Here is a 24179-nt window from a genome sequence, read left to right as displayed (position 1 = left end):
ATACTTTAACTCAAAAAGTTAACACTAAAGTGACCATGGAGTGAGTTGCCATGCCCTCCTCCAGGGGATCTTCCCAATCCAGGAATTGAACCCAGGTCTCCTGCATTGCAAGCGGATTCTTTACCGTCTGAGCCATCAGGGAAGCCCAAAAAGTGACCATATGACCCAGAAATTCCGTTTGCCAGTATATAGTCAAGAAAATGAGAACACACATCCTCACAAAAAATTATACACCAATATTCATAGTAGCATCATTCATATAGCCAAAAAGTGGGAATAGCCCACACATATACACCTGATAGAAGGGTAAACACATGTGGTGCAGCCAAACAATGGAGTATCATTCAGTCATAAAAAGAAATGAAGAACTGATACGTACTACAGCATGGATGGACCCTGATATTATGCTAAGCAAAATAAGCCAGACCATTTATATGAAATGTCCAGCATAGGCAAACCCACAGAGTCAGGAAGCAGGGTAGTGGTGGCCAAAGGCGGGGAGGTGGGGAGTGACTGTTTAACAGGAGTGGGAGTTCCTGTTCTGAAACTAGATATGGTGGCTGCACAGCATTGTTGTGGATGTACTAAAAGCCACTGAATTGTACACCGTATTTTTTTTAATTTGGGGGAGGGTGTCATGCCACATGGCTTGTGGAATCTTATTTCCCCAACCGGGGATCAAACCCATGCCCCTCTTCAGTGGAAGCATCAAGTCCTAAGCACTGGACTCCCAGGGAATTCCCTGAATTGTATACTTTAAAATAGCGAATTTTACATTACGTGAATTTTACCGCAAAAGTCATTTAAACTGTCATATGATTTTAAGATGATAGTGATTTGAGAGACTGCATTTTAGAAACAAAAGTAAACATGTGTTAGAATCAATAAAATGTGATATATTGGATTAAGTAGAATTTTGCAGCTTCTACACAAATAGCATTGTATCAGGAAATGAGTTTAGTGCATATCACCACATAATAACAGTGCTTAAACAGCTTAGAAGTTTATCTTCATTTCACATGGACTCAGTCATGATGTGGACAGCCCAGGGCTCATGAACTATCTATCTACATGATTTGCTCAGACCCCTAGGTATCCTATATGTCATCCTATATTCAATATTTGGCTTCCATTTTCAAAATTACTTTATGGCCCAAGATGGCTGCTGGAGTGCCAGCCGTTAATCACATTCTGGGTGTACAGCTGGAAGAGGAAAGGGCAAAATGGTTTCCTCCCAGCTTAGCTCTCTTTGAGATATGCTTAAGGAAATCTTCATATATCCATAAAATGGGAAAAGCTCTATGAAGGCAAGATTCCTATCTGTTTTACCAGTGTATCCCTAGCACAAAGCAGAGCATGCTGAAGGCACTGAAGAAAAAAAAACCATGTGAAATGAATGGATATTTGCAAGGAAATGTATAAAATGCACCGTAACCATTTAAATATTTTCATAAGTAAGAAACAGGGACATGCTCATTACAATAGAATTTGTGAAAACAGATTATAGTGTAATCCTAATTTTATTGAAAATGTATGCCTAGGGAAAGAAAGGAATATACTAATCTATTAACTGGTTTTCTAAATATATGGTGAATTTTCTCTGATTTTTAATAATTTTTTATACTTTTATAAATTTTCCAAATTTATGCAATAAGCCAGAATATTTTTCTGATTAGAAAAAAACCAATAAGCTTGAAAATCCCCCAATCAATCAATCAAGAAGAAGAATGCTTTAGTCTAAGTATTAAAATCAGTAGTGAATTTATAAACCAAAAAAAGTAATCAACGGCCTCATATGCTGTGGAGAGTCCAACAATCCCACTTCTCTTATCCAACAGCTTTGTTTTATTAATACAGTTGGAGAAAAGAGATGTTGACATTTGCAGATGACACCCATGTGGAACCATGTCTAGCCTACATTTTGGGGCAGCAAATTGATTCCCTATACCATATCTCAGTTTTTTCAGCCTAATGGTTAGCATGTGTGTGTGCTAAGTCGCTTCAGTTGTGTCTGACTCTGTATGATCCTATGGGCTGTAGCTCATCAGGCTCCTCTGTCCATGGGATTCTCCAGGCAAGAATACTAGAGAGGGTTGCAATGCCCCCTCCAGGGGATCTTCCTGACCCAGGGATCGAACCTGCTTCTCTTACATCTCCAGCATCAGCAAGTGTGTTCTTTACCACTAGTGCCACCTGGGAAGCCCTAATGGTTAGCATATAAACACTCATTTTTTAAAAGCTTATGACAAGAGAAGTTATCCATCTATCAAAGAAAGCAAACTGATCTGCTTTCAGATCTACCCCTGATCACTTGCCCATGGTTAAACTGAACTCAGCACTTCTCAGTGCTATGGAGAGCCACCACAACCCCTGGGTTTTCTTGTGTTTTCCCACTATTAAGAGCTAAATTGTGCCCCTTCTCCCCAGATTTCATATGTTGAAGGCCTCGATCCCAATACCCCAGAATGTGACTACTTGGAGGTAAAGGCTTTACAGAGCTAATTACATTCAAGTGAGGTTACAGGGTGGACCCTAATTGAGAATGATTGGTGTCCTTGTAAGAAGAGGAAGTTAGGACACAGACCTATACAAAGTGAGAGTGAGTGAAGTCGCTCAGTTGTGTCCGACTCTTTGCGACCCCATGAGCCCTACCAGGCTCCTCTGTGCATGGGATTTTCCAGGCAGGAATACTGGAGTGGGTTGCCATTTCCTTCTCCAGGAGATCTTCCTGACCCAGGGATTGAACCCAGGTCTCCCACATTGTACGCAGACGCTTTACCGTCTGAGCCACCAGGCAAGTCCAGTGTAAGATACAGAAAGAACACAGCCATCTACAAGCCAACGGGAAAGGCCTCTGAAGAAACCAACCCTCCCGACACCTTGATCTGAAACTTCCAGCCTCCAGAATTGTGAGATAATACATTTCTGTTGTGTAAACCACCCAGACTATATAGTGCTTGTCATGGCAGCCCTAGCAAATACACCCACTCATCATATTAATTAGATGCTTGGTGACAATAATGGCTAATTTTATGTGGCAACTTAGCTAGTTGTGTCTCGTTGATCAGATATGGGTCTAGATGTTGCTGTGAAGGTACATTGAGATGTGATCAACATTTAAATCAGCAGACTTAGACTCTGCATGATATGAGTGGGCTTTGTGCTAACAGTTGAAGGACTTGAAAGACTGAGATCCCCAAAGAGAAAGGAGTTCTGACTCCAGGCTGTCTTTGGACTCCCAACTGCAGCATCAACTCTGGCCAGCCTTCCCTGCAGAGAGCTGACTTGCCAGTCCCCACAGTTACACAAACCTATTTTTAAAAATAACTTCCCCTCACTACCATGCACATACATACTTCTACACCCATCCTATGGTTCTGATTTCCTGGAGAACTCTGACTAACACAGTGAATAAGGACTGGTTTTCCAGGAACTTAACTCCATGCTCTTGTACTTTATGCAAAATACCTATTTATTTATTTCCAGATTTGTGACTGGAAGAGCTGGTCATATATTTTCAAATTAATTCATCAGTGTGCTGTTCTTTCTTTTTAATGATGACATTGAGCTTTTGCTAGAGGATGTCATCCGAGAGCCAGAAGGAATAAAGGCCGATCTCTCATCCAGATGCCTAACAATTTACACCCACGGTGCGCTGACAGCCAGTAAATTCCAATAGGATGAACAATGAAGGTTATAATTTTTAAACTGTCTTTGTTATGAGCGTCCTGCTTTTGCCTTTGATCCTGCCTAATCTTGTTCCACCCTGTACATTTGCCGCCTCACTTCTTTCTTCAGAAATGACAAGTTCTCTTTCTGCTCTGTTAAGTACGTAACCTGAGCTGCTTATCCAGAGAGAAATCAGATAAGATAAATTAGATAAATGCGGAGGGTTTGGCTAGGGAGGAAACAAAGACACCAGACAAGGAAGTCTGAGGAATGTCATTGGGTTGCATGAGGTACCTGGAGGGCAGGGTACCCCGAGGGGTGGGGATAGCAAGGAGCAACCTCATGCTCACCTGTAACCAGGAACACTTACTTGTGACACCCAGCTGACAAAAGATAACTGGGTGACCAAGCAGATGAAGAGCTAAATAAAGCCAACAGAACTACATAGCTTGCACTCATGAGACGAGCATTCTTGTTGCCTTGCTCTAAAAAGTCATTGCCCAGAAGTCTCCTTCTCTAATACACCTGTGAATTTCTGAATTTGAAGAGGTTTCCCATGGAAGTGGGGGAATGCAGAGACAAACAAGAGGCACCCTGGCCCTCATGAAGAGAGTGATATGCAAGGGGTAGAGCCAGTTACTGCCTGGACTTTGAAAGGGCTCTGAGGCAGCCCACAGGGCAGACAGCAAAACTGTTTGGGAAATCTTGCTCACCAGGGCACAAAGAAGCTGTCCTGTCCAGTGGACTTTTTGCAGGGATGGAAATATTTTACAACTGCACTATCCAATAGGTGTTATGGAGCACTTGAAATGTTGCTGTTGAAACTAAGCCTCTTGATTTTATTTTTTATGTAATTAAAATGTAAATAGTCACATGTCGCTGGTCAACACAGCCATGTGGTCTTCATAACACACTGATTGATGTGTCTCACAGCACATCAACACATCAACAGTCTGGGAAAGAATTATTCCAAACAAATGAACTCAATGATCCTCTTGCTACTGAGTGCTCTATACTTAAAATTACTAGCAATCTGAAGAGCTGGGTGGGACCAGAGAGAATGATGGCTCCTCCTGAAGACCCGAAACCACCAGTGGGGAAGCTTAGCCACCTGGCAGGATCTAACCTGGTAAGCAGTGAATTACAGCCTCTTCTGTAGGAAGCACTAGTATTTATGTTCACCAAATATGCACAAGATAGACCCCCGCCTATAGTCAGTTATAACTCAAGAAACAGAGCTAGAATTTCCCACCTTTGGTTTCCTTCCAAAGGTGGAATTTTTCTTTAAATTTACTTCAATTTAGAATAGATTTGGAAGAAAAATTCTTCCAGCTGTTAAGGAACATTCTAAATAAGAGAAAGTAACATTTGTCAAGCGTGTCTGGGGAGAGTTTTTGTTCAAGTGATTAGAAGTGAAATGAACTTGGAATGAGGAAATTTCTCGTATTTGACATGATGGCAGAAGAATATTGAGCAAGAAAATAATTTGGCATTTGGTCCCCAGCATGAGTTCGTACATGCAAGCCCATTAACTCACATTAGGAAGGAAATGTGCTCTTACTGGGAAATATGCTGAACCAGAGACTCCAAAGTTCTGATGTAATGACGTGACTTCCTCTCCTTAATGACTGGGGGGCACTCAGAGTTGATGGGCCTCCTCTCCTGCATCCACATGGATGGGGGGAAAAATGCTTCCTCAGGGTTTTTTCAAGGAAGAAAACCAGAACCATAAATCCTTTAAACAAATGCAAAGTACCCCTCAATATAAATTATTAACAAAGATGTTACTTATTTGATTTCCTTTTGGGGGGGAATTGAAGGATTACTTGAGTATAATATGGAAGTGGTTCAATAGCACTATTACAACTGAGTTTTTAAAAGAGCAGGGAACTTCCCCAAATGGTTTCAAAATGAAAAGTACTATTGGTTTCATATGCAGGTTTTTAAGAGAATTATTAAAGATTGAGAGGAAAGTGAGTGGCTGCAATGTGCACTGTGACCAACTTCCAAATAATGATTGTGACTTGAGTCACTTCTGAAAAATAAGTAAACAAATTCTTTGACTCTGACTGCTGAAAGATATGATCAAGTCCATCTGCTTGTACCCATGAGAAGGCACCATCTCACAGTATTTCGGAAATGGTCATCCTGAGTCAGACTGAGTAGTCATAGTTGATACATCCGATTTCCCTTTCATTTGTTTTTTGCTCCATCCTCTGTATCTACCCAAATTTAGTCTTCTTCCCTCAGAGACACTTAACCATGTTAGTATCATCCTTAGTCCTAAAGAGCAAGAAGAGAATTTCCATGTTGGTAGAACTCGACTAAGAATAGAAAGCTGCATAATTTATTGTCCCAACTAAGAAGTGAAAGAAGGCCTTCTGATAATTATGCTGGAACCACAAGTATAAACTGATCACCCTAATCAAAGAAATAAACAGAAAACATATGTAAAGGTCAGCCTCATTTGTATCAAAGCAACATAAAATGAAACCAGAGACCCACCAGAATGACAAAAATGAGAAAGTTCAACAATACCAAGTGTTGGTAACACATGGAATCCTGCCCAGTGGGCAGACACCAGCCATAAGACCCCCTGAGCCGAGGCCCCACCTAGCAGCAGCTGAAAGCCTCCACACTAGGCAAGGCCTGACAACCAACCTGACCAGGAGCTCTCCACACCTACCAGCCTACTACAACAGAAGGGTCCACACAGCGCAGACAGAGGGTGCCCCCAGAGCATACAGCTCTAGAGATCAGAAGGGAGTGCCCTGCTGGGCCTCACAGGACATCTCTCATATAAGGCCATATCTCCAAGATCAGGAAACATAACCAGTCTACCAAATACATAGAAACATATAATAGAGAGGGGCTTTCCTGGTAGCTTAGCTGGTAAAGAACGCACCTGCAATGTGGGAGACCCTGGTTCAATTCCTGGGTCGGGAAGATCCTCTGGAGAAGGGACAAGCTACCCACTCCAGTATTCCTGGGCTTCCCCTGTGGCTCAGACAATAAAGAATCCACCCACAATATGGGAGACCTGGATTCGATCCCTGGGTTGGGAAGATTCCCTGAAGGAGGGCATGGGAACCCACTCCAGTATTCTTGCCTGGAGAATCCCCAAGGGCAGAGGAGCCTGGCAGGCTACAGTCCGTGGGGTTGCAGAGTCGGACACGACTGAGCACACACAGCCTAAATACAGAATTAGGGAAAGTGAGTCAGAGAAATATGTTCCAAACAAAGGAACAAGATAAAACTCTAGAAGGAGAACTAAGTGGAGATAAATAGTCTACTCAATAAAGAATTCAAGGTATGATTGTAAAGATGGTCAAAGAACTCAGAAGAATGGAATACATCTTCTCGTTAGAAGACAGAGGTATCTAACAAAGAGTTGGAAAATATAAAGAGAACTGAAAAGAGCTGAAGAATACAGTAACTGAAGTGAAAAAGTTCACTAGAAAAAAAATCACCACTAGATTAGCAGATGAGAGAAACAGATCAGCAACCTGGAAGACAGAATAAAATCAGAGGGAAGCTGAACAGAAAAAAGTTTGAAAACAGAACAGAAAAAAATTTGAAAAAATGACAGTTTCAGAGACCTCTGAAACAACATCAAGCATGCTATTAATAATATTCACGTTATAGAGGTCCCAGAGGAGAAGAGAGAAAGGAACAGAGAACATACTTGAAGACATAACAGCTGAACTAACTTGAGAAAGGAAACCGACATCCAGGTCCAGAAAGCACGGAGAGTCCCAAACAAGATGAGCTCAAAGAGAACCACACCAAGACATACTGCAGCTAAAATGGCAAAAATTAAAGGGAGAATATTAAAAGCAACAAGGGAAAGCAACTAGTTATGTACAAAGGAACTCCCGTAAGACTCTCAGGTTAGAAGGGAGTGATATATTTAAAATGATGCAAGGAAAAATCCTACAACCAAGAATACCTGCCCAAGCTATCATTCAGATTTGAAGGAGAAATAGTTTTACAGACCAACCAAAGCTAAAAGACTCTGGCACCATGAAACTAGCTTTGCAAGAAATGTTAAAGGGACTTCTCTAAGAGTAAGGGAAAAGGCCACAACCGAAAATTTTTAAATTATGAAAGGAAGTATCTCATTGGTAAAGACAAATATACAGCAAAAATAGTAGATCAACTACCTATAAAGCTAGTAGGAAGGTTAAAAGACAAAAGTACAAAAGAGCATCTATATGTATACTAAGTAGTTAAGCGATACACAAAAAGATGTAATAACATCAAAAATATTAAATGTGTGTACGGGGGAGTAAAAATGCAGGGTTCTTAGATTTATAAACTTTAGATCATCAACTAAAATAATCATATATATAGTTAATATATAGTAACCACAAACGAAAAATCTACAGTAGATACACACATACACGAAAGAGAAAGGAATACAAACATAACACTAAAGATAATTAGCACATCCCAAGGGAAGAGAGCAGAAGAAGAAAGAAATGCAAGAGAACTGCAAGAACAATGCCAGGACATCAACAAAATGGCAATACATACATAATTATCAATAATTAGTTTAACTGTAAATGGACTAAATGTCCAATCAAAAGATAAAGAGTGGTTGAATGAATACAAAAACAAGACACATATATATGCTGCCTCCAAGAGACTCACTTCAGATCTAAAGATAACACAGACTGAAAGTGAGAGGATTAGAAAAGATACTCCATGAAAATGGAAATTAAAAGAAAGCTGAGGTAGCAGTGCTTATATAGACAAAACAGACTCTAACACAGACAGTTACAAGAGACAAAAAAGAACATTACATAATGATAAAGGGTCCAATCCCAGAAGAAGATATAACAATTGTAAATATGCATGCACTCAAAATAGAAGCACCTAAATACATAAGCCAAATATTAGTAGACATAAAAGAAGATGACAGTAACATAATAATAGTATGTGACTTTAATGCCCAAATTATGTCAAAGGACAGATCATCCTGAGAGAAAAAAATATATATAATTTCCATCCAAAAGCAGCAGAATACACATTCTTTTCAAGTGCACATAGAACATTCTCTGGGATAGATTCACATGCTAAACCATAAAACAAGCCTCAATAAATTTAAGAAAAGTTAAATCATATCAAGCATCTTTTCTTACCACAATGCTATGAGACTAGAAATACACTACAGGAAAAAAACTGCAAAAAACACAAACTCATGGAGTCTACACAACATGCTAGTAAACAATGGATCACTGAAGAAATCAAAGAAAGAAATACCTGGAGACAAGTGAAAACAAAAACACAAAGATCCAAAGTGTATGGAACTCAGTTAAGGCAGTTCTAAGAGGGAAGTTTATAGCAATACAAGCCCACCTCAGGAAATAAGAAATACCTCTAACCACCTAACCTCACACCTAAAAGAACTAGATAAAGATAAAGAAGAACAAAGCCCAAAGTTAGTGGGAGAAAATAAATTATAAAGCTCAGAGCAGATATATAAATGAAATAGATACTTTTTAAAAAATAGAAAAGACCAGTAAAACTAAGAGTTAATTATTTGAGAAAAGGTAAACAAAATTGATAATTTAGCCAGAGTTACCAAAAAAAAAAAAAGAGGGCCAAAATAAATCATAAATCAAAGAGGAGAAGTTACAAGAGACACCACAGAAATACAAAGGCTCATAAGAGATTATTATTAATTATACACCAATAAAATTGAAAACCTAAATAAATGAACAAATTCCTAGAAATGTACAATCTTCCAAGACTGAATCAGAAAGAAATAGAAAATATGAGCCTTTGTGTTGCCCATTCACTTTTGGAAATTAGTGACTGTGGTGTCAAAAAAAGTATAAACCAAACACTTTTGCAGCCTTTTCCTGCCCTTGTATTTGAAATCTTTGGAGTAGGAGCTGCATACGTAATAGCTGGGGGAAAAAAAAGACAACATAGACAGCATATTAAACATATTAAAAAGCAGAGACATTACTTTGCCAACAAAGGTCCATCTAGTCAAAGCTATGGTTTTTCCAGTAGTCATGTATGGATGTGAGAGTTGGACTATAAAGAAAGCTGAGCGCCAAAGAATTGATGCTTTTGAACTGTGGTCTTGGAGAAGACTCCTGAGAGTCCCTTGGACTACAAGGAGATCAGTCCTGAATGTTCAGTGGAAGGACTGATGCGGAAGCTGAAACTCCAGTACTTTGGCCACCTGATGTGAAGAGCTGACTCATTGGAAAAGACCCTGATGCTGGGAAAGATTGAAGGCGGGAGGAGAAGGGGACAACAGAGGATGAGGTGATTGGATGGCATCACAGACTCAGTGGACATGAGTTTGAGTAAACTCTGGGAGTTGGTGATGGACAGGGAGGCCTGGCGTGCTGCCGTCCACGGGATCGCAAAGAGTCGGACACGACTGAGCGACTGAGCGGATTGACTGATTCTTCCATGTCATTAGGCTGGTTCCTGGAACACTCTCTGGTTTCCAGCAGGTGGTGCTACAGCCCCAGTTGCTGGCTTCTCCCTTGCCCACACTGTGTAACCTGTCTTCCTAGCGTGCTTTGTGTCTACAGGAGCTTGCTTTCACAGCTGCACTCTGAAGCACACACGTAGAGATGCCACAGACTAGGGTGAGGTGTGGGTTTAACACTGGCCCATGGATTTGGTAGGGAGATGCACAGGTGGTACTCCCAGGGACTTGTGGCTGCCGTTCCTGCTGAGTGCAATCAGCAGGAAAGGCATCCCTTCTCTGCCTCTCTCCCCACCTCCAGTCATGAAAGACCCACCTCAGGACCCTGGGTGTTGCTGGAGAAAACCGAGTTTGTCCCACACAACTGGAGTAGCTGGGTACTCACTCCTAACTCGCCTTCCCCCTAGGGAGAGGGTGCCACCACTGGGCACATCAGCCTGGTGCAGTGCTTCCTTGGGGGCGGGGGACACTAGGAAAGTTTCCCTTAACCCCCTCCGCTGTGACCAAACTGTGTTTCGTCTGCTGTGTTTTGTTTTTGTTGTTTCTAGAATGGTGTGCTGGAATCTCCCCTCAGGACAGCTGGACTTCTGCAAATTCTCATGCACGAGTATCTGCCCAGGTCAGCACTCTCCAGTTGTTTTTCTTTTTTTCCAATCACAGCAAGAGTGGGATTTGGGCAGCTTCACTGGCTCCCCTGGTTCTGCCGTCTATACTGAAATCTGTCTGCCTATTACTGGGTGTACAGGTAGGTGAGCCTCCTGGATCCTGCAACTCCCACAAAGGTGCCTTTGTTTGTAGATGGATGTTTATTTTGTTGTTTTAAACAGGGGATAAAAAGAGGAATATTTTATGCTGCCATGATGCTGACATCACTCCCCTGACCCTGATGTAATAATATTCATTCTTTATATTTCATAAGTAGAAAAGCATTGTGTAAACAAATGATATGATAAGTGTGAAAGCTATGAGAGTTGCCATCTTCTGTGTACATAACGGGATTGCTCTCTGGTCCTTTGTGGCTGGGCAGGGGCTGAAGCATGTGTAAATTAAACACAGTGGGGCAGAACTTGGACTTTATTACAAGGCAGCCACTGGTGGGTTTCGGAGGATGATAAGATATACATCCTATTTTAAAGGGGGTAATTCTGGTTGTGTATGGAGGATGTACTGTTGAGGGCAAGTGTAGAACCACAGAGCCCAGTTAGAGAAGTAGTAATGGTGAGATGATGGTGACTTGAACATCACCGATTATAGGCAAAACAGAAGTGGAAGTTTTTGGAATGCATTTTGCAGGTGTACCTGATGGGACTTACAGAAAAGTCAGAAATAAGAGTTGAGGCAAAGGGGTGGATTGCAGATGATCAGCGTTTTGGGTTGAACAAGTGAATATATGATAGGGCCATTTACTGAAATGGAAGCAAATGAAGGGTTAACAGGCATGAAGAGAGGGAATGAAGCCTATTTTTCTCTGTATTAGCTTTAGACAGCTGTGTGCACATGTTAAACAAGCGACTAGAGATTCAATCTCATCTCTCAAGGGAACACCTGAGCCAAAGATGTATATATTTGGAAGTCACTAGTATACAAATATATTTAACTCAAAGGACTAAATTAGATCATTCAGGGAGAATATACATAGGATAAAAAATGTAAAGATAGGAGAAAAACCTGGCAAGTATGTGGTCACAGAAGCCAGAAGAAGAAAGTGTGGTTTGAATGTTGCTGAGAAATTGAATGAGACATGAAGGGATTATAGTAGTTGACAAACGGAGCCGATTGGCAGCTTTGACAAGGGAAGTTTCAACGGAGTTCTGTGTGATGGGGGTGGGGGCAGGGGAGGCAGTCTGAGAGGGCTGAGGAGAAATGGAAGAAAATGACAAAAGAGAATGAAGGGAATTTTGGTAAGTTTCCCTCTGAAGGGGAGCCACAGTGGGCTTGGAGGAGACGCGTGGTCAAGGCAAATTTTCTTTCTTTTAGGATGAGGGGGTACTAGAGTGCGCTTGTTTGCTGCTGGTGATTCAGGAGTGAGGAAGGAACTAAAGATGCAGGAGATTAAGAAGTTAATTCTGCGGGGAAGAGAGGAGTCTAATGGAAGGTGCAATATGGAGGGGCTGTCGCTTCACTCTTCCATCCAAGGATGGAAAAGGCAGGTGGATGTCTGTTTTAACGATGAAACTATGAGACAGTGCTCTTTGATTGTGGCTCTCTTCACTGACTTACAAAACAAAATAAGTAGAATAATATCTGATGAAACTGAGGTAAAGACCCCAACTGCATATCAAAAGATTCCCATGAAACAATAAATTAATGAAAATCATTCAACACCTATACATTTCTTGGTTAATCTTAAGATTTATGGATAAAGAATAAATCCTATGACCCCATGGGTTATACAGTCCATGGAATTCTCCAGGCCAGAATACTGGAGTGGGTAGCCTTTCCCTTCCCCAGGGGATCTTCCCAACCCAGGGATCGAACCCAGGCCTCCACACTGCAGCAAGTAAGTGGCAAATACAATTATAAACAAAGCAAAAAGGCAGGCTGCATGTCTGAACCAATCACGATGGAATAGTTAATACCAGATGAATTCTCTTACTATAAACAACTATAAAAGATGCACAGTATACATTTAAGCAGTGTTTATAATATTTGGAGAACATGTGACTCAGGCAGGATTTGAGGAGCAACAATACCTGAGACAAGGAAACACAGTGAAGGTGGATTTCTCATTTCCTCGGGCCTTTCCTTTGAGGGCATTTGCTGTTTCACAGTAAAGCAGGGAACTAGAGTCCTACGAGAGAGCAGAAGATAGAATTTTCTTTTAAATTTAGAGAGGAAGCAATCCTATACAGAGAGAATTCAAAAGAATCAACCAATAAACTATAATAATTAATAAATGCATTAAGGTCACTAGATACAAGATTAATACTAAAAAATAAATTGTCTTTCTACATGCTAGCAACAAAAAATTAGACAATGGAATTTCTAAAAATGTGTTAGCTTTGACTCACCGATATAGAGTACAAACCAGCGATTACCTGTGTGTGTGTGTGTGTGCCCGCTAAGTCATGTCCGACTCTTTGCAACCCCATGGACTGTAGCCCACCAGGCTCCTGTCCAGGCTCTTGCCTGGTTCCAGGCAAGAATACTGGAGTGGGTTGCCATTTCCTTCTCCAGGGGATCTTCTCACCCAGCTATCAAACTCACGTCTCTTGCATCTTCTGCATTGGCAGGCAGGTTCTTTACCACTGAGCCACCTGGGATGCCCGTGGTTACCAGTGGTAAGAGGGAAATGGGAAGGGGCAATATAGGAGTGGGGAGGGCAAAGGATTATCATGGGATTACATGAAATCATGTGTGTGAAACTTTTGAAAATTGTAAAGTACTATAGAATTTAAAGCATCTTTCATTTATTTTTCTAAAAATGGGCTGAATTCATATCATACCACAGTATGGATGTCAGAAAATAAAACATCGTCAAATAAGCTCTTGGAAGCAATAGAAAGACAGTATTAAATATTCAAGGTTGTGCTAGTTTTAATGCTGAAACTATGAAGGAAAGCTATTTTCCACTAAAATTATTGAATGTTGTACTTTAGCCAGCTGCAAGATGAATCAAGGTAAAGAATTCATGAATGCTAAAGACATAATTTGAAAAGACTTGCACTGAGCATCCAATGATTTTAAAACAAGTATCTGTAAGATGCCACTAGGTGTATTCATTAACTATACTTTTTAGACATATGTGCAAAGTATAATTTAGAGTAACAAATGGACAAAAGTAGTAGGTAAGTCATTACAGAAATGGAAGATGGAGGATAATTTTCTCTAACATAATACCATTATTGACATTAGTCTTTGGAGAATTATACACTTAAGTATATTTTAGCTTTTTATAGACATATAATATGCATATATTGAAATATAAATATACACATAAGTATACAGCTCACTGAATTTTCTCTAGGTGAATACTCTTGCAGTCATCACAGACAAGAAATAAAACATTGTTAGCTCCTCAGGATGTTAAGCAAAGTTTTAAAAATTACTAGTAGAAGAAAATCAAATATTCTAACCTACCCCCAAAAAAGCCTAATTAGTTAAGGAACTACAATTTTTTGAATCAACAGGAGATGGTGCTCTTGAACTGTGAAATATAGTAACCTGCCTGAAATCCTTATCCCTGTCTGTCATTGCTAGTCAAAGAAAAACCAGAACATTTCAAATGAATGGCAAATGGCAGATAACGTACAAGGCCAACACACAAAGGTAACGTAAAATAGAAATCATAACATTTCAGCCAGTAAAAAATCCTCCCAAATGAAGAAGGAAACATGTGCAATAACCAAACCAAATTAAACATTCTTAAACATTTGCAGATATAAAACCTAGTCACAAATCAAAAACTCAAACAGAAATAGACACCCCCAGTACCACAAAACAAAACCCAAGATAATACAAAAATGAGAGTCTTGCAATAATGGTGGAAGGGTATGTTTGGATCAATCCTCCTCAAATAACAGTTATGAATTCCTATCCAAATATAAAAACAACCACTTGAGGGCACTAGAGAACAATCAAAAGGAAGCAGAAACGAGCTGGGTTGATGCTTAGAAGGAGACCAGAACTGGGTAATTTTCCACTGTGATGCCTTGTTGCCTGAGGGAGGCCCACAGCTACTAAAACTTGGGCAGAGGGACTTCCCTGGTGGGCCAGCAGTTAAGTCTCTGGGTTCCCAATGCAAGGGGCCTGGGTTCGATCTCTGGCCAGGGAACTAGATCCCACCTGCTGCAACTAAGAGTTCTCATGCCACAACTGAAAATCCCACATGCCACAGTGAAGATGGAAGATCCCATGGACTGCGACTAAGACCCAGCACAGCCAAATAAATACATTTTTAGAAAATTTTTTAGTGAGAAAAGAAAACATACTACACAGAGAAAAGTTTCAGTCGCTCAGTCGTGTCTGTCTCTTTGCAACGCCATAGACTGTACCTCTGTCCATGGAATTCTCCAGGCAAAAGTACTGGAGTGGGTTGCCATTTCCTTCCCCAGGGGATCTTCCTGACCCAGGGATCGAACCCGTGTCTCCTGCATTGCAGGCAGATTCTTTACCATTTGAGCCACCAGGGAAGCCATACCCAGAGAAAGGGTATTATTAAATAAAACAAAAAGTAAGTGAAAGTGTTAGTCACCCAGTCATGTCCAACTCTTTGGGACCCTATGGACTGTAGCCCACCAGGCTCCTCTGTCAATGGGCGTGTCCAGGCAAAGACACTGGAGTGGGTTGCCATTCCCTTCTCCAGGGGATTTTCCCAATCCAGGGACAGAACCAAGGTCTCCTACGTTGCAGGCAGATTCCTTACCATTGGAGCCACCAAAATGCACAGTAAATACAATGTCAAAATAGATATTAATAGCAAATCAAGCCTGCCACTCATTTCAATGCATGTAAATAGAAACTTGCCTATTAAAAAGATTTTCAGATTGATTCACAAAGTAAAACCCCTCTCTGTGCTCAGGAGATACAAATAAATCAAAGTGATTCAGAATGGCTAGAACTAGGGAGATGCATAAAGGTATAGCAGGCAAATAAGGCAATAAGAAAGGAGAGCTTGTGATCATGTTCTCAGAAAACGCTGAATCTGGACAAAAAGCATTAAATGAGACAGTAGAATACTTGATAATGCCAAGAGTTTAATTCACAATGATAATACTTCAGCTGTGAATATATATGACATAAATACCACAGAAACTACGTTTAGAAATCAGAAAGTTAAAGGATATACAAGAGACATACAGAAAACTACACTAAAACTAGGAGATAGAGCTTTTGGTACAACACAGGACACAGGTCAATTGGACAAAAAAAAAAAATTATGTAGAAAATCTAACCAGCATAATCAATATAGCGACTATATGTATCATGCTATCAGAGTTCTGCCTCAAGTGCATGCCACAGTTTCTGCTTTCTGCTTCTGAAAGCCACTGAAACCTGCTGATATGTACCGAATGCTTGTACATTCCCCCAAAATTCGTAGGCTGAAGCCCTAACCCTCGGTGTGATGATATTTGGAGGTGGGGGGGTCTCTGGAGATAATTAGGTTTAGATGAAGCCATGAGGGTAGGGCCCTCATAATGGGATTAGTACCCTTATAAAAGAGAAACCAGAAAACCATAGAGCTTGCCTCTTCCTTTCTCTCTCTCTCCAGCATGAGAGGAATACAGTGAGAAGCTGGCCATCTGCAAGCCAGCAAGAGAGTTCACCAGTGACCATGCTGGCACTCTGTTCTCAGACTTCCAGCCTCTAGAACCTGAGAAAATACTTCTCTGTTGTTTAAGCCACCTCGCCTATGGTATTTTGTTACTGAGTTCACAAATACATCTGCTTAGCACATGAGCTAGCCTAGAAGAACGGAGAGGAGAATTCATGCCCCAGTGCCATCCACCCACGATGGTGGATGAGAGCCAGTGGACAAAAGTGAGAGCTGCAGAGCTGCAGAGGCTAAATTCCTGGGGAGTGTGGCTGAGAGATCAGGGCATGCTTCCTCCACCCAGCCCAAGCTCAGGGTAGAGGCTCTACCACAAGCTCAGCCAGCGAAGAATATCAGGCCTCAACTGCCCTTGCTCCAGCTTGCTCATGGAGCAGACGTTCCATGCCGAGAGAGGCAAGCCACCCACCCAGCTCCCGGCCCCTAGAGCAGAGTGTCTCTCCAAGAGAAGCCAGTTTTCTGAGATTCTGCTCAGAGGGAGAGACAGTCTATAGGATTAGAAAGCATCTCAGTTCTCAACATCTCAAGAGAACGGACTTTATCTGAAACAGTGTGAGAACATCCAAGACGAAGAACACCCTCAAAAACAATGGAGATTTCATTGGTGAGCAACTAAGAGGAGGCGGATAGTTTCATTAGAGTGACATGCTAAACTGTGGACCAGCTCGCCTAGCCAGAAGAAAAAAATCGGAAAGAGACCACTGTGAAAAACACTTCTAAAGTCAAAACAAACCTCAAAGACCTGCCTCAAAAAAACCCCTGCAAAGTGGCCTGATTTAACTCGGTCAGACTGAGGAGCGATGTGTACCCCAGGGCCCTGAACACAACAGACCAATCAGCTGGCAGTTACTGAACCTAACAACTGGTGTGATCTTGAGAAAAAGACAGTCCCAGGGGGTTCTGCAAAAGCCATGGTTAGACCGAGATGAGCATTCACATGCCCAAGGCTGTACCCACCGAGAAGAAACATCTGAGGCTCAAAACTGTGGAAATGATGGACTTCACTAAAATATTGCAACCAGTTACTAAACAAATGGGAAAACAACAAAGAAAGAAATCAGCATGGAAAGAAATCAGCATCCAGAGTTGCTACAATATATTGTCCAAAATGTACACCTTTCAACAAATAGTACACTTTTAACAATTAATTATGAGACATGCAGAGAGTCAGGGAAGTGTGACCATACACAGGAAAGCAGCAGCAACAGAGTGCCTATGAGGGGCTCAACTGTTGAATTTAACAGGTACAGACTTCAGAGCAATCATTGTAACTATGCCTAAAGAGGTTACAGAAACAATTCTTAAAGAAGCAAAGGAAGGAATGATGGCAATGTCTCTTAAAGTAGGAAACAGCAATACGATAGAGAGCAACTGTAAAAAAAAGAACCAAATGGCAATTCTGGAGTCAAAAAGTATAACAGAAATGAAAAACCTCTAGAGAGGTTCAACATTACATATGAACAGGCAAAGATAGAGTCAACAATTTAAAAAATAGATATATAGAGATTATGTAATCTAAGAACAGGAAAAATGATGAAAAGTGAAGAGAATCTCAAACATAGGACACCAATAAGCATAACAACATACACACAAAGGGAAGGAGAGGAGAGAAAGGAGGAGAAATAATGGCTGAAAACTTCCCATATTTGGTACACAAAAATCGGTATGTCCAAGAATCTCAACAAACTCTTAGCACAATAAACACAAATGCTGAAAGTCAAAGATAATGAGAAAAAAATTGACAGCAGCAAGAAAAAGTGACATCATTTTCAAGAGAATCCCAATAAGATTAATGCCTGATTTCCCATCAGAAACAGTAGAAGAAGTTGGGTGCATATTACAAAGTACAGAAAGAAAGAAAAATTGAAGGGAGAAATATACAATTCAACAATAATATCTGGAGACTTTAACATCTTATTTTCAATAATGGTTAGTATATATATACACACATATATATATATACACACATGTTGTGTGTGCTAATTTGCTTCTGTTGTGTCCACCTCTGTGAAAGTCTATTACTTATAGCCTGCCAGTGCTCCTCTGTCCATGGGATTCTCCAGGCAAGAATACTGGAGTGCATTACCACGCCCTTTTCCAATATGTACATGGATGTACACATATATACATCTTCTCCTATCATAGGATCCAGCAATCCCATTCCTAAGTACATTCCCAAGAGAATCGACAGTCTTCACAAAACAACTTATACGCAAATATATGTAGCAGCTTTATTCATAATATCCCTAACCTGAAAATAACCCAAATGTTTAACAGGAGAATGGACACATTGTGATACAGCTTCACAATGGAAAACTACTCAGCAATAAAAAGGAAGAGATTATGGATGTATGCTATAGCATGGATGAATCTCAGAAACATATGCTTAAGAAAGCAGTCAGAAATGAATATATATGTACTTCATTGTTCCACTTATATGAAGTTCCACAACAGCAAACTCATCTCTGGTGATAAAAATCAGAATACCAGTCACCTCTAGTGGGGGCGTATTTACTGGAAAGTGACACAAGAGAATTTGGAGGGGCTATGAAATGTTTTATATCTTCATTTGAGTGTTAGTTTCATGGGTTTCCACTGAGTTAGAAAAACCTAACTCAGTTCTCCTTCCGTGTAGGGAAAAACCCCATCTTTCCCTTTTCAGCTTCTCCTGTGTGTCTCCTTTACTCACCCACTACCACCACATTCACACAGAACACACATCCAGTATTTCTGGTCACTAAATGTGTGGGAGCTTTTCCTACACCAGGCAAATTCCCTGTGACCCTGGCTGTCCTCAGTTCTGACACAGTCTACCTTGAGGTACTGTCCGAACCCACAGGGTAAGACTTCAAACGCCGATTGCCAGAAGCAGGTTCCCAGGTTTTATTCACAACTTCTGTCTGAAGTGGCTATTAAATTGGAGGGTCCCATGACCCCCTCCTCAGTTTGATGAATTGCTAGAGTAGCTCACAGAACATAGGGAAACATTTACTTACATTTACCAGTTTATTAAAGTGTATGATAAAGGATGCAGGTGAGCAGCCAAATGAGGAGGTACACAGGATGAGGTCGGGAGGGTCCTGAGTGCAGGAGCTTCTGTCTTCATGGAGTTAGAAAGTGTTACCCTCTCAGTGTGGATGTGTTTGAACCTGGAAGCTCTCTGAACACCACACACACTGTGCTATTGAAATTTTTCTGGAGACTTCCTTACATAGGCATGATCAATTATTAACTGGGGCTAAAATCCCAAGCTTTTAATCATGGCTTGGTCTTTCTGCTAACCAGCCCCCACCAGGAGCCAGCCAGGAGTCCACCCACAGTCACCTCAATAGAACAAAAGATGATCCAAGTGCTCTTATCACTTGGGTTTTAAAGCTCTGTGCCAGGAACTGGTGGCAGAGACCAATGTATGTATTTTCTATTATCTCATACATACATTTGTCAAATGTATATAAAATTAAGATCTCTGTATGCCATATGTAAACTATATCTCAAGAAAACTGAGTGAAAAAGGAAAATCACAGAACTAAAACTGAAATTCAGGAATAAAATTTCAGATTATTAAATCAAAGTTTTAAATGTATTTTATTTTGGCCACCCTTCTGCTCTGGTTTCAGAGAGAACGTCTCTAATCAGTGGCCTGTGTGGGTCTCAGGGGCCTGAAATGTAGGTAATTTTGGAGGTCTATTGTGAGCCAGAGAACACAAATTTACAAAATATAAAATTAGGCAGGAGTGAGAATGTTTATTTAAAGTGATAAAACAGTCACAGTAAATTTAAAAATTGTAAAAATATGACAAATACCACAAACATCACAAATCTAACTCAGTGTTTTTATTGATTTGTTGCCTGACAAACCTCTGTTTTGTACATATCTTGGGTGCATACTCTTGATCACTTGTTTATATGAGAGTGATTTTATGATATTTTTCTATAGAAAGAGAAAGATATTTCTTATAGTATGGCTTTATATATATATTATTATTAACATTTATTTATATATTACATATATACATCTATATATTTTAAGGTTGCTTATGTGCATGCTCAGTCACTTCAGTCCTATCTGACTCTTTGTGACCCCATGGAGTGTAGGCCACCAGGATCCTCTGTTCATGGTGTTTTCCAGGCAAGAATATGGAGTGGGTTGCCGTATCCTCCTCCAGGGGATCCTCCTGACCCAGAGTCGAACCTGCATCTCTTACGTCTCCTGCATTGGCAGGCAGGTTCTTTACCACTAGCGCCACCTGGGAAGCCCTAAAAAATGTTTAGTGGATATGCTGCATTATCAAATAGTACTCCTATTTTGACCAGACACCTATGAGACCAAATCCTGCCCTTATAATTTACATGTCTAACAATTCTAAGAAATTTCTGTGTACTAGCTTCTGTTTCCATACATTCCAAATCTTGCTGCTCCACCACAACCAAAATAATTTTGGTACTGGGCACACATTCCTATTCCAATAGAACCACTATCCCACACTTTGATATCATTATAATTGGGTGAGTTGGCTCTGTGGGTGATAGCATTGTTCTGAGAACCCATTCCAGCATGAGGGCACCTAGCAGTAATTTAATTCTACAGAAATAACTGCAAATCCCATAATGATGGGCTTCCCCTGTGGCTCAGCAGTAAAGAATCCATCTGCAGTGCAGGAGCTGCAAGAGATGCAGGTCCGATCCCAAGGTTGGGAAGATCCCCTGGAGGACGACATGGCAACCCACACCAGTATTCTTGCCTGGAGAATCCCACGGACAGAAAAGATTGGTGGGCTACAATCCATAGGACTGCAAAGAGTTGGGCATGACTGAAGCAACTGAGCAGACATGCACACACGCATGCCCATAAATATAGTCTATTAACATTAGTCCCAAACTGAATGCTTCCCCAGCTCTACTTGGCATCAGCCAGATCCAAGTTATACTGAGGCCACCCAGAAGGACCAGATCTAGGCAGGTATGTGAGCAAGAGAAAGTTGAAGAAGGAACAGCAGCCTTAACTGACTGTGGTTAAAATAAATACCACGTTTTGCAAATGTTACAGAAACATATGACCATTTGAACTCGGTACCAAACCTCTTCCTGGGACCTGGAAAGGGCTCTGTGTGGGGGTGGCCCTAAAGTTTAGTTTTCATTAACTGTGTTCATGTAAATCTGTTTCAGTCTCTAGTTCTTTACTAGATGGGACACTTGTTGAGGGAACTCTCCTCTCATTCTATGCAGAAACGTCAGCTGTATCCTTTTCCTCCAAGAAAATCTGTTTTTTTCTGTTTGGTTTGTGTTCGATGAAGGAGTTGCCCAGTTCCTAGAAAAGTTGATCCTAAATTTATATTGCAATTCATCGTTTAGAAGAAGCAAAAGGAAAGCAAGCTGAATGGGGCTCCTTAGCAAATGCACTAACCTGAGCCACAGCACCCACTTTGGGAACTGGAGATCTCTCTCCAGACAAGATAGTTGGTAAGGAAACCATTTTGGTGGAATTGGGTCTCAAAGGTTTTGTTCACCATAATAATGCGAGCTAAACAGAGAAATAATTAGAAACTTCAAAAAGTATGTAAAGAAAGATATAGGGACAGAGTCTAGAAAAATTCATTCAGTCTTTCTGTGAAAGACCTGCATGGAGAACTGAGTCAGTTATTTTCTCCACGAGAAAGATGACTTAGTGATACCCTCACGGAAAGAGACGTCAGACCCACTGGCCACTTTAAGTTTTTTATGGACCAAAGATATAAGGGATATGTACATTATTAATGAAGAATACACAAATAAAATCTGAAACCCTCCCTCAGATCATCTCAGCTCTGCTTTACCGTGAGAGACAGTGTGGAAAAATGGAAGGTGCACCCAGCATCAGACATACCCAGATTCTAGTCTCTATTCTGTCACTGGCTACCTTTGTAACTTTGGGCAAGTTAATTAACCTCTATGAGCCTCAGTTTCTCATTTGTAACATATTAATAATGGTACCTACCTCATCAGGTTGTTGTGATGATTAAATGAGATAATCCATGGAAAGCATGTGGAATAAAGCCTGATAGAGTAAATACTCAATATATGTTAGCTTTTGTGGTGATTGTTATCATATGATCATATGGTTTTCTTAAATTTGTTTATGTACTTATTTGGCTGCACTGGCTCTTAGCTGTGGCATGTGGATTTTTTTTTTTTTTTTTAGTTGCGGTATGTGGGATCTAGTTTCCTGACGAGGGTTTGAACCCAGGCCCCCTGCATTGGGAACACAGAGTCTTAGCCACTGGACCACCAGGGAAATCATACGGTTTAGAATTCTTGCTCTGCCACTTACTAGCCTAAAATCTTGGGCAAATCATGCAACCTTGCTAAGCCTTTGTTTCCTCATCAATAATATGCAACTCTACAGGAGTTCTATTAGGACTAGATACCGAATCTACGGTTAATATAGTTGAGATTCTTAAAAGTGGAAACTGTTATACATGAGAGCAGACAGCTCAATAAAGAAATAACGTTGTGTTAGAAAATGATTTCCAAGTCATATCACCTTTGGTCAAGTAGAACATCATAGATAGAAAATGAGCTGTGGAATACAGCCAGAACTGGCCAAGGAAAGGACATAAGTACACAGATGTTAAGAGCTGGTGCATTAGAAGCTGCATACAGTTGAAGGTATTTGACACAGAACGTGTTAGATGTGATTGGACACATCTTTCAAGCTGTTTGTGTAGCCAGCCTCCAAAAGAGTCCTAAATGCTCCCTGCCTCCCTGCGTGGACACAAATGCACGCCCTTGTGTCCCTTCCCATAGCATATCAGGGTTGGTCTCTGCGACCAATATATTCTATGAAGTATGTCACTTTTTATATTGAGATATAACTCACATATATAAAAGTCATCCTTTTAAAGTATGATTTTGTGATTTTCTTTAGTATATTCACAAAGCTATGCAGCCATCACCACTATCTTAATTCCAGAATATTCCCCCCAAAGAAGCCCTGTACCCATTAATAGTCTCTCCCCACTTGCTAGTCTGGAGAAGGCAATGGCACCCCACTCCAGTACTCTTGCCTGGAAAATCCCGTGGACGGAGGAGCCTGGTAGGCTACAGTCCAGGGGGTCGCTAAGAGTCGGACACGACTGAGCGACTTCACTTTCCCTTTTCCCTTTCATGCACTGGAGAAAGAAACGGCAACCCACTGCAGTATTCTTGCCTGGAGAATCCTAGGGACGGCAGAGCCTGGTGAGCTACCATCTATGGGGTCGCACAGAGTCGGACACGACTGAAGCGACTTAGCATAGCATACTTGCTAGTCTCCCTCAGCCACTGGCACTCCTAGTCTACTTTCCATCCATTGTATAGATAACCACATTTTGTTATCCATTAGCAGCTGATAGACATGTAGGTTATTTCTACCTTTTGGTTATTTAAATAGTGCTGCAATGAACTTTATTTGTATTCATTGTTCATCTTTTTTAGTATTTATGACTGTGGGTTTTCTAGATTGTGATACTCATTTCTAGCCTTATGGTACTATGATTGAAAGCTGCGATACTGCTATTTTTACATTGAATTGGTAGTTTCTTGGTGGCCTCGTACATGGTCAATTTTAGAAAATTTTCCTGGGCACTTGAAAACAAGTTGCGTGCTTGGTTTTCAGGTGTGGAGTTTTTTATATCTCAATTAGATATACCTTAATTATCTTATTTATCTTATTAATTATCTGAAACATACTTGACTGAAAGCCTGAGGTAGGGGGAGCCTCAAGTTGACTTCCCCAGAGGCTATACAGTGCCAGATCATTTTCCG

At 40.8% G+C, this 24179-nt stretch overlaps 1 protein-coding gene and 1 non-coding gene across 2 annotated transcripts in view; both read left to right on the top strand.

Annotated features, from left to right (window-relative positions):
• The window catches only part of LOC145524549 (uncharacterized), a 349726-nt gene that overhangs the window by 235393 nt on the left and 90154 nt on the right, over positions 1 to 24179 (top strand). The window lies entirely within an intron of this gene.
• LOC145524947 (small nucleolar RNA SNORA13) lies at positions 9452 to 9586 on the top strand. Its single transcript, XR_014067977.1, has one exon. It is a non-coding gene; the product is annotated as a small nucleolar RNA SNORA13 (small nucleolar RNA).

Source organism: Giraffa tippelskirchi, chromosome 10 (assembly GCF_054371585.1).
Source record: "Giraffa tippelskirchi isolate mGirTip1 chromosome 10, T2T-mGirTip1v1.2.pri, whole genome shotgun sequence".
NCBI lineage: Eukaryota > Metazoa > Chordata > Mammalia > Artiodactyla > Giraffidae > Giraffa > Giraffa tippelskirchi.
This window is presented reverse-complemented; position numbering and strand designations above follow the sequence as displayed.